Source organism: Struthio camelus, chromosome Z (assembly GCF_040807025.1).
Source record: "Struthio camelus isolate bStrCam1 chromosome Z, bStrCam1.hap1, whole genome shotgun sequence".
In the NCBI taxonomy this organism is placed as follows: Eukaryota; Metazoa; Chordata; class Aves; order Struthioniformes; family Struthionidae; genus Struthio; species Struthio camelus.
In genome coordinates, this window is record NC_090982.1 from 89,876,919 (window position 1) to 89,890,324 (window position 13,406).

The following is a 13,406-nucleotide window of genomic DNA, read 5'->3' on the forward strand; positions in this document are numbered from 1 at the left end:
GTCCTGCAGGCGAAGCGGGGCGCAGGCGCAGTGGTTTCGGCGTGGCTCGTTGGTGCCCTCGGCTGGCCAGAAATCGGTACTGCAGGCGAAGCGGGGCGCAGGCGCAGTGGTTTCGGCGTGGCGAAGCGGGGCGCAGGTGCACTTGCTCGTCGGCGCTCGTTCGTGCCCTCGGCTGGCGAAAAGTGGGTACTGCAGGCGAAGCGGGGCGCATGCGCGGTGCTCGAGAGCCGGGCCCCCCGCGCTCCCGCGCCCCGTTCGCGATCGGCGCATGCGCGGAGGGCGGCGCATGCGCGGCGGCGGGCAGCAGCATGGCGGCGCGCGGGGACGGAGTTTTCGCTGGGGCGGCGGCGGGTGCGGGCCGAGGCCGCCCGGAGTCGGAGATCTGGGGGCCCCGGTGAGGTGAGCGCGTCCCCTCGGGCGGCCGCGGGCGTCGGGCGGTTTCTGCCCGCGGGGGCCGTCGCTGCGTGGAGGCGGAGGTGCGGGGCGAGATTTGGGGAGGGGGCTCGTGCCTGGCGCCGCGCCGCGCCGGCAGCGCGGCCCAGGGTCTGCCGGGAGCGCGGGTTTGACCGTCCGTTTGCCGTGTGTCGCCCTCAGGGCCCCGGTTCCTCCCTGGCGCGGCCGGGGCGGGCGCTCGCCCCTGCGGAGGCGGCCGGGAGGAGCGGCGAGGCTGGCGGGCCCCGGAGCGGCGCTGGGCGGACGGCTCCCGTCGCGGCAGGCCTGCCCGAGGGTGCTGGTAAGTCGCAAGGAAGCTTAAAGCTACCGGACCAAACCGACTTAAGGTCACTTTGAGCCAGGTGCAGTTAGCGCAGCGCCGAGAACGTTTACTTGAGAGTTGTAGCTAGGGAAACGAGAAGGTGGACAGGGGAAAAATACGCCCAGGCGCCCTGAGGCCTCCCCCAGTCGCAGGCACAGACTGTGGGCCCCAGCCAACCCGGGTACCAACTGACTGTAACCCCTGCTGAGCCTCGCTGAGCCCCGCGCCCTCCTGCACAGCTGCCCCACAGCTGTGGGGTTCCCCAGTCCAGTGTGTGTCGATGGGTCCTCCGTTGCCTCTTACATCTCCCCAGGCACGCGTATGCTGCACAGGAGTGTGGGTGTCTCCAGCAGTGGCACAGCAGCCTGATGCCTCTTGTCTGGAAGGTGGGGTCCTTCACAGCTCTTCTGGGCTCTTGGTGAGTTCCCTGCTGCCTCTTCTGGCATTCTGTACAAGCTCGTAGATCCTTCCTCCTCTTCCAGTGGCTTCTCCTGCAAAGCTGACAGCCACATGCAGCACTGCTGTGCACTCAGTACGCATCTGGGGTGGCACCCCTGCCGTTGAGGGCCCTGCAGATTCCCACCCTTCCTGCTTCCAGCTCCCCCAAAAGCCAAGAAACCACCCACAGATCCTGTCCTAACACCCCTACAGACCCCAAAATGCCTCCAAACCCTGCCACAACATTGTCACTGACTCCAGACTTTCCCCCTCCAAGCCCCATACAGTCCTAAAACCACTCCTAGACCCTGTCCCCACAGCAGCGAGGTGTCCTAATTAGAGGGTGTGATCTGTGTCCCCCTTGACTCAGTCCTGCTTTGGAGAAAAGAGAATTTGCAGCACTTCTTGGTGAAGAATGTTGGCAGGTGGGTGCACAGATGACAAACCGATTTTTCTCTCTCTTTTTCTGAGCCACCTCTCGGGACCCTCTGTGCCTGCAAGAGGACTTTCTAAATGCGGCTGGTCTAGGATAATTGTGCTCTGTGCAATGCTTAAGGAGAACATTAACATACAATTGCAGGCTAAGGAATAACCTAAACAAATAAAAGGCTCAGGAAAAGCCTAAGGGAACGCTGAAGGGCTATGGGAAGCCCCCAACCATACTGTAGAAAAAAGTGTGGGTCTTAGGCACGTCCTCAGAGAAGGAGAGATGTGTTACTCCAATCCATGGGACAATGGGTGCTATTAATTACCACCTGTAATTACCAAAAGTTCTGTAAAAGCAGAAGGGGCTAGAGATGATGCATAGCAGATTATGGACTATACGTAAAGTTGAAACAAACAACAACCCCCTCTTAAAATAGAAACAGGTTAGTCCTAGGCAGTAGATGAATGTAGCTTTGAGTAATGTGAAGAGCAGGGGTTATGTCAATCACCCTGAAAGCCCTGGAGAAGTGGTGCAAAAAATCTATACCCTTGTGGCCTCATCAGTCTTTTGGGTTTGTTTGGCAGGGTAGTCCACTGAAGGAGAACGTTTTGAAGAGAAGCAGCTAGACCTAGTGATCCAGTTGTTCACCTTTGGTCATTGCCTCTAAGGCAAGCATCCACGTATAGGAGGAATAATCTAGGAGATGTATCAAAAAGGTAACAGGTTTGAAACAGAGGCAGGCAAATTAAGTGCTGTCATTCTTCCATGTAGTTAAAGACTGAGAGAATTGTTGGTTAAGCATGTGTATACAAGGGTTTGAGAAAGGATATTGAATGGTACAATAACACTGAACCAGACTAAGGTTTCATGGAAGATGGCATAGGTGTGTATTAGGTGATGTGCCTGCCTGTCTAATAACCTAGCCCTAGTTGCTGTATGTTTTGTTACCAAACTGTTTACCTGTAACGTATGATGCCGAGTGCTGTTATAACTGCTGTCTCCATCTCCCCAAAAGGGAAACCCCATTCCTCCTGTTGAGGAAGGATCCCTAGGAATAGTGATCAGGATAACAGATCACCAACATATAACAGAAGGTCTGCACGTGTTACAAAAAGTATGCTGCATACATATTTCTTTGCATGTGACTTTATGTATCTATGAAGCATCATATTTTAAGAGCTACAAGACAGCAACTTATTATCATAGGGGAATGATAGTCAAGTGACCAGAGTTCCCGAAGAGGAAGTGAGAGTGAGAGAGAAGTATCTGAATTGTAAAATTAAGAGGTGAATTTCAGGAAGGCTCAATTGGTGCAACCCCAGGTTCCTGATATGGCAATGGTATTTGGGGAAACAGGAATATAGTAGCTAGAAAAAAGGTTAAAGCCTTATGAAATTAAGACTCTTTCTTGTCAGTTCCAACTTTAGGGCAATTTTAGGAGGATTTAATTTCCTCCGGCAGTGTTAATATAACTTGCGTGGTATCGGCAGACCACGGTGGGAATTACGGGAAAGGAGTCAGGAATGGAGCTGGAACAAGGAACATGATGCTGCTTTCACTCAACTGAAAGAAGCGGCTGTAAAATCTCCTGCCCTCAAATTCCCAGGACAAGGCAAGCCTTTTTCAGTAAGGATTCCCACATCTACTGATTCCATGGGAGCAGCGCTGCTGCAAAAGAGCAGTAGAGGGAAAGTGGGTGCCAGTGGCATCATCCTTACATCCCCTTTGAGGCCCGAACAGAAACTCTCTGGCTGTGAGAAAGACTGTTTAGAAGCAATCTGGGCTGTAACTGTCTTTGAGACTTTTACCTTTTATCAGCCCAGATGCAGCCCAATCTGCTCAATTCCCTCTAAACTAGCTCATGTCAGGGAAATAAATAGGCAGCAGAGTATCCTCTGTCTAAGTGGGACAGTGGGCACTGATCTTAACAAGGGGGGAGTTACAGTGCAAGTGTACCAAGAAGCGGATCATCTTCTGTGCATCTGAATTGAATGAGGGGTAGAGCGTGGTTGTGCCAAAAATGTGGACACAGAAGGCTTCTGAAAGATTAAGCTCTAGGAGCTACTTAGTCTAACTTCCCTTTCACAGCAACCCAAGTGTCTTCATGGCTTCCAAAAGGGGAGTTGGGGGAAGCGGTATTTGTGGCTTGCCTGTGCTCGTTTGCTTTGCTTGTGTGTATATTAGATCTGCTTTTGTGCATATAAACGGGTTTGTCTTATGATTTTCTGCAGAGCTCTGATTTTTTTTTTTTTTTTGCTTTGCTTTATACTTTCGGAGGATGATGGATTTTACCGTGCCTCCATCAACAAGCGCTGGCTGACAAAGTTATAACGTCCCAGCGGAGACTCTTAGGCAAGACGGAGGAGTTCAGACACGCAGCCTGCCAGAAGAACGTCACCTGGGAGGGGTTGCTAGCCTTGAGCTATAGGCGCTGATGCATATGGCTCATTCTGGCAGACACGGAGGGGTTTTCTTTGGTGGCAGAAATTGTAGCTTGACTGTACACCCTATAGCGGCAGTATTTTTGTGTTTATAAATTGTGTTAATCTTAGGTATTCAGAACATCGGGGATCGACTACATGCTGCCATGAAGAACTACAGGCTACCGCGCTCAGACCTTTGTAAGTTACAGCGTGTCAAGAGCGGCCAGGAGAATCCAAATGCCAGTGGAAAGATTCTCTGCGTGGTCCTGCTGAAGAACTTCGGCTGTAGGAAGGTTGGCTGCATCCTCACTGGACTTGTGAGTAATAAGCCACAATTCATGGACCAGCCAAGGAGAGAGGGGAATAGTGGGCCCGTGGGTGCACCCTCGCTCTTGCAGACACAGACACTCTGGAGGTATAGGGATACAGGCAAGCAGGCCCACAAGTGGCCTCCACGTGCCTTTCGGTGTGGCTGCGGGTCCTCCACACAGCAGTGCCCAAGTGGACTTTGGGCCCAGCGGTACACAGAGAGCTCTGCAGCTCAGCAGGTGAGTGGAACTGGAGCGTGTTGAGGGCTGTTCCGGGCTGTCTGGATCCATCTGGTTCCATTCGCTGTCCCTCTGTCCAGCGCTCCATCTTTTTCTTTCTTTCCCCGTAGCTCTGTCCGATACCCCGTCCCTTTGTTTAGCTACTCAGTGCCCTGCCCAGTTCCCCATCCCTCTGGTACTCTTTGCATCCCTCTGTCAATATCTTCCTCCCTCCGACTGGCTCCCTATCGCTCTATCCAGCTCTCCATCATCCTTTTCCCCTCTCTGTCCCACTACCTGCCCGCTGTTCCTCTGTCCAGCTCCCCATCCCTCTGCTGCTCTTGTCTGTCTCTTTGTACCTTTCCAGCCTTCTCTCCCCCTCTCCAGCCTTCTCTTTCTATTTCTGTCCCTCTGTTCAGCTCCCCATCCATCTATTTGTCTCCCTATCCCTCTTTTCCCCTGCTCTATCTCATCTCTCTGTCTGACTTCCCCTCCCTCTTTTTTTTCTCTCCACCTTTCTGGTTGGCTCTTCGTCCTTCTCACTCTCTTCCCATTGCTCTGACTGGCTCCCTTTCCCTCTCTTCCAGTCCCCGTTCCTCTGTCTGGTTCTCCACCCTTCTCTTTTGCTTCCCGTCCCTCTGTCTGCTTCCCCTTCCCTCCTTTCCTCTCTTTATTCTTCTGTCCACTTCTACATCCCTCTTTTTCTCTCTTCTGCTCCCTGGTCCTCTCTTCAGCCCTCCACCTGTCTGGCCCTCTGTCCTCTTTTTCTCTTCCTTTGTCCAGGGCCCTGACCCTGGGGCTAGGTCTCTATCCTTCTCTTTCTTTTTCCATCTGTCAGCCAAGCTCTCTATCCCTCTTTCCTTCTGTTCTGCTCCCTGTCCCTCTGTCCAGCTGAAGGTTCATCATTCCTTTGTGTTTTGTCTGGTGTGGAAGGTGTCAAGAGGCAATTGGTGCTCGGCAGAGACGATCAGTAGCAACCAGAGGGTCCCATCAATCTGCCTGGTTCAGGTCATGTCAGATACCCCTGCAGTGACTCTGTGCAGAGGCATGGGGCTGCGGATGTGCAGTGGGGGAGCACTAATGGGCCAAAGATGCTGTGGGGGGATGTGGTAGACATTAGCATGTGGTAGAGATTAGCAGAGGCTCTGAGTATTCGGGTGTTAGGACAGGTGCAGGTAGGGCAGGGTGTGCTAGGGCAGTCTGGAGCTGCTGTTGTCCGTCTTACACGTCAGCGCAGTCTGCAGTTACTGTGTCTTGTCTGCCTGTGCGCAGACAGGGCTGCTGCGCGGTGCAGTTGGAGTCGTGATTGTGTCGCTGGCATTGAGCCCTGTTTTCTGACTTTATGCAAACTGTTGTCTTCCCTACATCAGCCTTACTCTGCTCCTCTTCCAGGAGCCTGTGCTCAGCTCTGCTTTCCAACACGCTGTCACGTCACAGGGATTTCCAGCACGGTCTGTCTAACTTGGGCCACATGCTAGGCAGCCTGAACGAGTGAAGCAAAATCCTTCTTCTGTCATTGTCCAGGCCAGAGTCAGTTTCCCATCAGCTCAGTCTCCAGAGTTTGGAGTTTTTGGAGGCCTTAGTTTTTATCCTGCCTTGGCTGGACAGTGCTTTCTGAGAGTGTCCGTCAGCGGCACAGTTTCCCTGAGGAGGACCATCTACCGAAGGCTGGAGGTGGCCGAGTGCCTGAGCGAGCCTGACTGTATGTGAGGGCTGCCGTGACATCCTTGCGATAAAACGGAGCCTGAGAGAGTGACTGGAGCAGTGTAGAGGGTCAGTCATAATTGTGGGAACAGTTACGGGCCTTGGACAAGGGAGTAGTTCTAGGAGGGCTGCGCAGTTGCCTGGCCTCTCAGTAACTGTTCTGGCTTCTTTGCAGGTGCTGAAGCATAGTCTGGCAGTCGAAGGAGCGGTGTCACAGCTGGGAGCTCTGCGGAGATCTGTGGTTGGCCATGAAGGTCGAGCTCTGACTTGCAGCGTGGACGCAGCTAAGTCTTGGGGCTGCACTGTGTGTGTGCAGGGCTGGGAGGTGGAAGGTGGTTGTCCCCTAGGTGGTTGCTGGAGTCACTGGCTGTGGATGTTTGCCCATGGAGCTGAGGGGACCAAAAATATTAATTGTCTGTAATGGAGTTGAATAAGCGCTTGCAATGTTTCAGGTAGGTTCAGTGGAAGTGCAGCTTACTGCAGTCCTGTGGAGCGATTCTTGCATGTGCTCACATTTGAATGGTGGCTAAGACCAAGCTTATAAACAGCAACTGTAACGTGATTCTGATGCATATCTTCCTGTTCTGCTGTACTTCTAAATGAAGGGGAAACTTCTTAAGCTGTGGGCAAAACTTGCAAGCTCATGTGTACTTTGGTGTGTCTTGCTTAAAGCTGAGGGTTTGGAGTTTTTCACTTGAGGTTTATTGTTTAGTTTGTTGTTGAGGGTCTGTCACTCAGGGGCTATGGTTTATTACTTTATTTTGTGGGGCTGTCTTTATCAGTCAGGGTTTACAGTTTGCTGACTTAGCGATCAGGGCGCAGGATTTAAAATCCAACCTCATCCGTAAATTTTAAAGCAACCACTTGGGTTCCAAGATTTGCAATTTGTCACATAGGGTTCAGGGCTTACGCCTTACTGATAAATGACAAGGGCTGAATCCTTAGATAATAAACTGTAAGCCCCGAAGCCTAAGCAGCAGGGTGCAAACCCTTCTCTGGGGTTCCTAACCTTCCCCTGTTCCCAGCGTTCAGCTTTGTGCACTGACCTGAGGTCTGGATTTGATAAGGCGCAGGCCCATCGCACTGAGAGTGGTGATGTGACAGGTGAGGTGAGAGCTGTGAAAGTGTCTTGCAGGGCTCTAGTCTGGGGTAGGGCAGTAGTGCAGACAGGCAGGATCAGAGATCAAAGATCTTCTCACCTGTCAGAGCTGAATCCTATCCCTGAAGGAAAAAGTAGAGGGGATAGGCTGTCAGCTACTCAGACGCCTGCCGCGTCAAGGGCAGCAGCAGGAGCTGACCCTTCCCCAAAGGACCGACGAACGCTGGTGCGGAGATGACTCTTCAGGTGTCACAGGGTAAGGGGAAGCATGCTGGCACTGAGCTCCATGGCAAACTCCCTCCCAGGTGTTGCTTCTGCGCAGTAAAACAATAAACAGTTGCTTTACTCTTTGCACTCGTGTCTGTGGTTCCTGCCGTCGCTTTGCCTGAAGATGATGCCCAGGGGAGGAGGTTACACATTGTGTCTGGGATTGGGAGCTGGTCCCCACATCCTTTGTTCTTGGGGGTCCCTGCGGTTCCCAGGGACCCCAGTGCTGTTCACAGGGCTCGGGGTAACTTCCCTTGCATTGCCTCGACCCTTGGGGCTCTTGGTGGAGTTTCCCATTATCCTGGGGGCAGCCAGGGCTCCGCAGGGCAGTGTGAGGGCCCCAGACTGCTCCCAGATTTGCTTTCAGCACTCTGCAACGTCTCTCATGTGTCGGTGGCGGGGGCCTGTGCGCCTGGGGCTGGGAGACACTTTCCCTGGGGACAGGGGGAGCCTGCAGGCACCGTCCCGTCAGCCGCGCTGAGCCCTGTGACATGTCCTGCTGCCCCTTCGGTGTGCACTGAGACCCTGCACTCGTACTTTGCTTTGCCCCACAGCCCTGCGTTTGCCCTCCGACGCCCTCAGGACCCCTCCGTTCACGTTCTGAGGTGCCCCCGAGCCCTCTGTGTGCCCCGGGGCCCAGTGCTGGTTTTGCAGCACGCCACAAAGTTCTCTGCTGAGCTTTCTCCCCTGCCCAGGAGCTGTCCGGGTGCCTTCTGGCGCCTCCGGGCCCCGCAGAGTCCCTCCGTCTGCGCTGTCGTCGCCCGGTAACTTCCTTTTTTCCACTGTTCCTTTACGGCGGGGCTGGGAGTGGTGTCGGGAGGGCGGAGGGGTCCCAGGGGAGCCCTGCGGAGGGTCGCGGCGGTGCCGGGGATCGCGGGGCCGGGGGGCTCCGGGCTCCACGGCGGCTGCCGGGGACGGGACGGGATCGCCGCTGGGTCCAACCTCACGGAGCGCTGCTGCCCGCGGCATCCTGGGAGATGTAGTCTTCCGGCGCCGGGCGGCCATGCTGGTTTGGGAGTGCGGCATGCCGGGAGCAGTAGTCTTCCGGCACCGGGCTGCCGGGCGGCCAGGCTGTCTGCGGGGCGCGGCATGCCGGGAGCAGTAGTCTTCCGGCGCCGGGCTTCCGGGCGGCCATTTTAGTCTGCAGAGCATTCTGGGAGATGTATTCTTCCGGTACCGAGCTTCCGGGCGGCCATGTTGTTTTGGGGGCGCGGCATGCCGGGAGCAGTAGTCTTCCGGCGCCGGGCTGCCGGGCGGCCATTTTCATCTGCGGAGCATTCTGGGAGATGTAGTGTCCCAGCACCGAGCTTCCGGGCGGCCATTTTAATCTGTTAGGCATGCCGGGAGGCGTTGGCTTCCCTTGCTGGGTTTCTGGGAGATCATGTTGTGCCTGTCGAGGTGGCAGGAGGTGCAGCTGTCAACAGGGTTCCCACCCGCTGGCCACGTCGTGCTCTGTGGCAGCCAGGAGCTGCCGTTCCAGGTGCCTGTGCCTCCTCAGCACTGCAGCAGTGGGCCAGTGTGTCTGTTCCTTACTTGTCATGTCATGGGGGAAGGACTATATGCTGCCGTGAAGAACTACGGGCTGCTGCCCTCAGACCTCTGTCAGTTATCGCGTGTCAGGAGCGGCCAGGAGAATCCAAATGCCAGCGGAAAGGTTCTCTGCCCGGTCCCGAAGAGGAGCCTTCGGCCGTAGGAAGGTTGGCAGCGTCCTTACCGTGACCCGTGAGCCACGCTTCGTGGACCAGCAAAGGAGAGGGGGGAGTAGCGCCTGGTAGCCCAGTCGCTATGGCATCGCTGGCGCTAGCAGGCCCGCGAGGTCTGTGTGAAGCCTCACCTGCCTGTCTGGAGCTTTATTTTGGTCTGTTTACCCGGAGTAACCGGCGAGGCCTAAAATGAGAATTTAGGATGGCTAGATGGGTTACCTGTGACCCGACCTGTCCTCGCCTTGCTTTGCTGCCTAGCAGCAAGCAATAACGGGAACTTGGGACCCCAGAATAAAAACTGTTGCAGTGCTTAAGGGAGGACCTGCGTTTGCCCAGGTTAGGGAACCGTAATGAAAGCTTGGGGGGGGGGGGAGCGGGAGGGGGGAGAGGAAGCTCCAAAACAGGAACCTCCCGGTGACCTTGGTGGTTTGATTCATTTGCAGAATAGTGTTCCGAGGGCCAGCAACCTGAGGAGGAGCCGCTCGACCCGTTTTGTTGATTTCGGTGATGCTGTTTTAAGGAAGCACGTAAGTACAGAAGAGCTCTGGGAGGGTTTTCAAACAAGACGGGGAAGAGCGTGGGAAAGCTAGGTGCCGTGAGTACGGAAGTTGTTAAGGGCTGAGAGAATTTGGGGGGTTAAGCGTGCGCACGTGACGGTCTGAAAGGGGCTGATGCACAAGCAGTAGTAAAAGGGCGTGACGGAGTGCAAGGTTCCTCCCCGGTGTGGGCCCGTGCGTGCGCCCTCGCTCTCGCGGACGCAGGCGCTCTGGAGGCGCAGGGATTCGGGCAAGCAGGCCCACAGGCGGACTTGGGGAAAACGGTGTGCAGAGCGCTCGGCGGGTGAGCGGGGCTGGAGTGGGTCGAGGGCTGTCCCGGGCGGGCTGCCTGGGTCCATCCGGTTCTGCTCCCTGTCCCTCTGTCCAGCTCTCCATCTTTCTCTTTCTTTCCCCATAGCTCTGTCCGGTGCCCCATCCCTTTGTTTAACTACTCGTTGCTCTGCCCAGCTCCCCATCCCTCTTGTACTCTTCCCGTCCCTCTGTCAATACCTGCTTCCCTCTGTCTGCTTCTCCATCCCTCTGACTGGCTCCCTATCGCTCTGTCCAGCTCTTCGTCGTCCTCTTTCTCTCCCGATCCCACTACCTGCCTGCTGTCCCTCTGCCTGGCTCCCCATCCCTCCACCACCCCCCCCAACTGCTCTGTCTATCTGCCTCTTCGTACCTCTCTTTGCCCCTTCAGCCCTCCATCCACCTCTCCAGTCTTCTCTGTTTCCATCCCTCTGTTCAGCTCCTCATCCATCTATTTGCCGCCTCCTTATCCCTCTTTTCCCCTGTACCATCCCATCTCTCTGTCCGACTTCCCCTCTCTCTTTTGGGGGGTTTAGTACCTGTTTTAGCAGACAATCGCGTGTCCCTTTAGGCCCCAGGAAGCAGAAAGTTCTGACCTGACAGCAAAGTATTTGGTCTTTTTAACGCTCTTGCGGCTGAAGGTGACTCCTAATGAAAAGCAATGAGAATTCTGAGGATTCACTGGAAACGTAAAAGACAGTATCTGCCCTTTTTAAAAGGCTGTGTGCTTCCGCTAATAATACCTGTAGTAATCAAGCCACTAGATTTTTCTGACAATAAGAGCCTTTAAGCTGCGATCGCTACTCGAAAAGTCCAGATATTTTAGAAACTGAACGAGCCTTCTGAGCTTGCTGACTGCAGTACCTCGAAAGATGATCAGAGTGCTGATGTTTTCATGCTTTAGTGTGGTAGAGATGCTCTGTGCAAACATCCCTTGTGTTTAATCTTCAAAACTGCGCAGACTGTCACGGAGCTCTCTTTTGACTATCTACTTTGCGTAACAAACAGAAAGGCAGGAGGTTGACAGTGCTAAATGAGTAAGGTCATTGCTTGTTTAGGGGTTGCAAATTTTATGGAATTTTGTCCTTTTAAATCTCATCTAGAATATGCTTGCAAAAAATCCCTGGGAAGAAAACAAGGAGTATAAGCAGCTTTTGAATATTATTAGCAATACTTACACGTTCTGGATGGGTTCTTAGGGTCCCCCATGGTCTTCTGCCCTCCCCATTACCCCCAAATTTACCCATTTTGCAGTGTTTTGGCACTTATTTTGCTCTTTCTTGTCCCGAAGCAGGTCAGGGTTTGGTGTGGACAGAGGGGGGAAGGAGCCAGCTGTGGGTAAATGGGCCCTGGATGGCATCGCGGGGACACGGCGAATCCTGGCACAGCCCATCTTCAGCACGGGGAGAGGCCGGAGTGCTGCCGTGATGAGTGCTGAGAAAGGTACCTCTCTTTGGATTATGTGCACCCCAGAGCCCACCTTCTGGCCTTTCATTCTCCCCCGATCCCTCCTGTCAAGTATTTGTGCTCTGCGGATGCCTGAGTTTGGCTTTTTGTGACTTGTAGGTTCCTCCGCTGAGGTTCTTTTTGCCCCTGAGGTCCTCCCTTTCACCATCTTGTCCCCACAGAACCCTGAATTGTTTCTTCTCCCTCGCCCAGCCCACAACATCCCTTCCTTTTCCTTTTCTTTTTTGCTGCCCCTCGATCCTTCCTTTTGCAATTTTGCACCACCAGTTCACTCTGTTAAGCTCTTCTCTCTTTTGGGCTTTTTGCACCCCCCACCCCCCACCCCCTTTGTAAAGCTTTTTTTGTGCCGCTTACAAGCTTCTGGCTTTTTTTCCCCTGAGAAGCCTTCCTTCTGGCTTTGTGTGTCAGCACCCTCCCCTTTTTGAATAAAGCAGAGATTAAAGGCAAACTCGGTATCTCTTTATGCAGCTGCAACCCTTTGGAGGGGAAGCAAATACGTTATTGTGGTTTGTAGTATTTCTGGGCTAACTCTGGGGAAATCCTCATCACAGTTTGGATTTTTTGTTGTTGTTTCTATAAGTTCGTTGCTTTGAAAGTTTGAAACTAGTATTCGTTTGGCTTACTGCCTTACTGTCATAACTGAGCGTAAAGCAGAGATTGTGTTGCCATTGCATATGACCTCCCTCATATGGTGCTTGCGTTCATATACGTGTGTTCTCCCCAGGAGTACTCTTGCCTTTTCCTTTCCTTTAGTAAACAAACGCCTTTCTGAGCCAATACCGAGCAACACGGTGGATGTGCTTCTAGCGCTAACGTCGCGTCGCAGGAGGCAGCTGAGAGCAGTCGATAAGCCGGTGCTCTAGACATGCAAAGGCAGGAAGAAGCGGACTAGCTATTGAGCTTCCCTCGAGAGCAGAGGAAGAGGAGAAGAAACCCAGGGGGCGGTCATACGCCCGCTGACGATTCCGGAGGCTTTGCCTTGCAATGCGTTTCTCCTGGTAGGCGGCAGCACTCATTGCCCGTGGCGGGTAAGGGCCGGAACCACCTTGCGCTGAGGGCTCAGCAGAACCAGAGAGGCGAGGGTGTCCCTGGGGTGGCTGCGGGTGCCTGGATTTCTCCGGCCCACCTCAAGGCATGCGTTGCGGGGAGAAAAGGGTGCGGGCTTTCAGGGGCCTGGCAGTGCTCTGCTCCGTGCGGGCACAGGGCAGGGTCTGCCCTGAACACATGTTTGCCTCTCCCTGTCTTTGTTTTAATTCCTGCCTTTAGGGCTGAGGTTCCTCCCCAGAGCAGACTTGTACGTGTGCCCTCGCTCGTGTAGATGCAGATGGCCTGGAGGTGTGGGGAGGCAGGCTGTCCCGCGAGAAGGACTTTTGCGCGGCGTCCCGGGGAGGATAGCTGTGATGTACCTCGTGCACCCAAGGGTGTTGGTAAGCGACAAGATAACAAGTGGCTGTTTCCTGGTCACTCCCCTCACTAGAGAAAAATCGATTTACAGATTGGCTTTCACATGGAGAGAGAAACAGTACACCTTTCCTCAGGTCTGGTTGGGGTTTCACAGTGTGCCTGCACTAACACGTGGTCGTTGTCAGAGACGGTTTAGACGGGTTGCCTGCAGAGAGGTAGGAAAGGCATTACCTTTCGTGGACAGTGCTGTGGTGGGCAGAGCTACGGACGAAGAGGTGTGAGAGCGAGGTGCCTGAGCCTTAAAACTGACTGGAAGGGACAGGATTCAAGGCCGGTTGGTGCACAGCA

General features: G+C 54.2%; 2 long non-coding RNA genes across 7 annotated transcripts; both read left to right on the top strand.

The window, feature by feature from the left end:
* The first annotated feature begins 227 nt into the window (after positions 1-227).
* Positions 228-7,722, top strand: LOC138064614 (uncharacterized). Of its 5 annotated transcripts, XR_011137850.1 has the most exons (3): positions 257-399; positions 595-733; positions 4,172-7,722. It is a non-coding gene; the product is annotated as an uncharacterized lncRNA (long non-coding RNA). The 5 variants fall into 5 exon arrangements; XR_011137851.1 differs by lacking the exon at positions 595-733 and having other exon boundaries at positions 228-399; XR_011137848.1 differs by lacking the exons at positions 257-399; positions 595-733 and adding an exon at positions 740-2,733.
* A 1,140-nt stretch (positions 7,723-8,862) lies between these two features.
* LOC138064517 (uncharacterized) lies at positions 8,863-12,566 on the top strand. 2 transcript variants are annotated; one of them, XR_011137784.1, is made up of 3 exons: positions 8,927-9,336; positions 9,786-9,869; positions 11,479-12,566. It is a non-coding gene; the product is annotated as an uncharacterized lncRNA (long non-coding RNA). The 2 variants fall into 2 exon arrangements; XR_011137783.1 differs by having other exon boundaries at positions 8,863-9,336; positions 9,786-12,566.
* Positions 12,567-13,406: the final 840 nt, after the last annotated feature.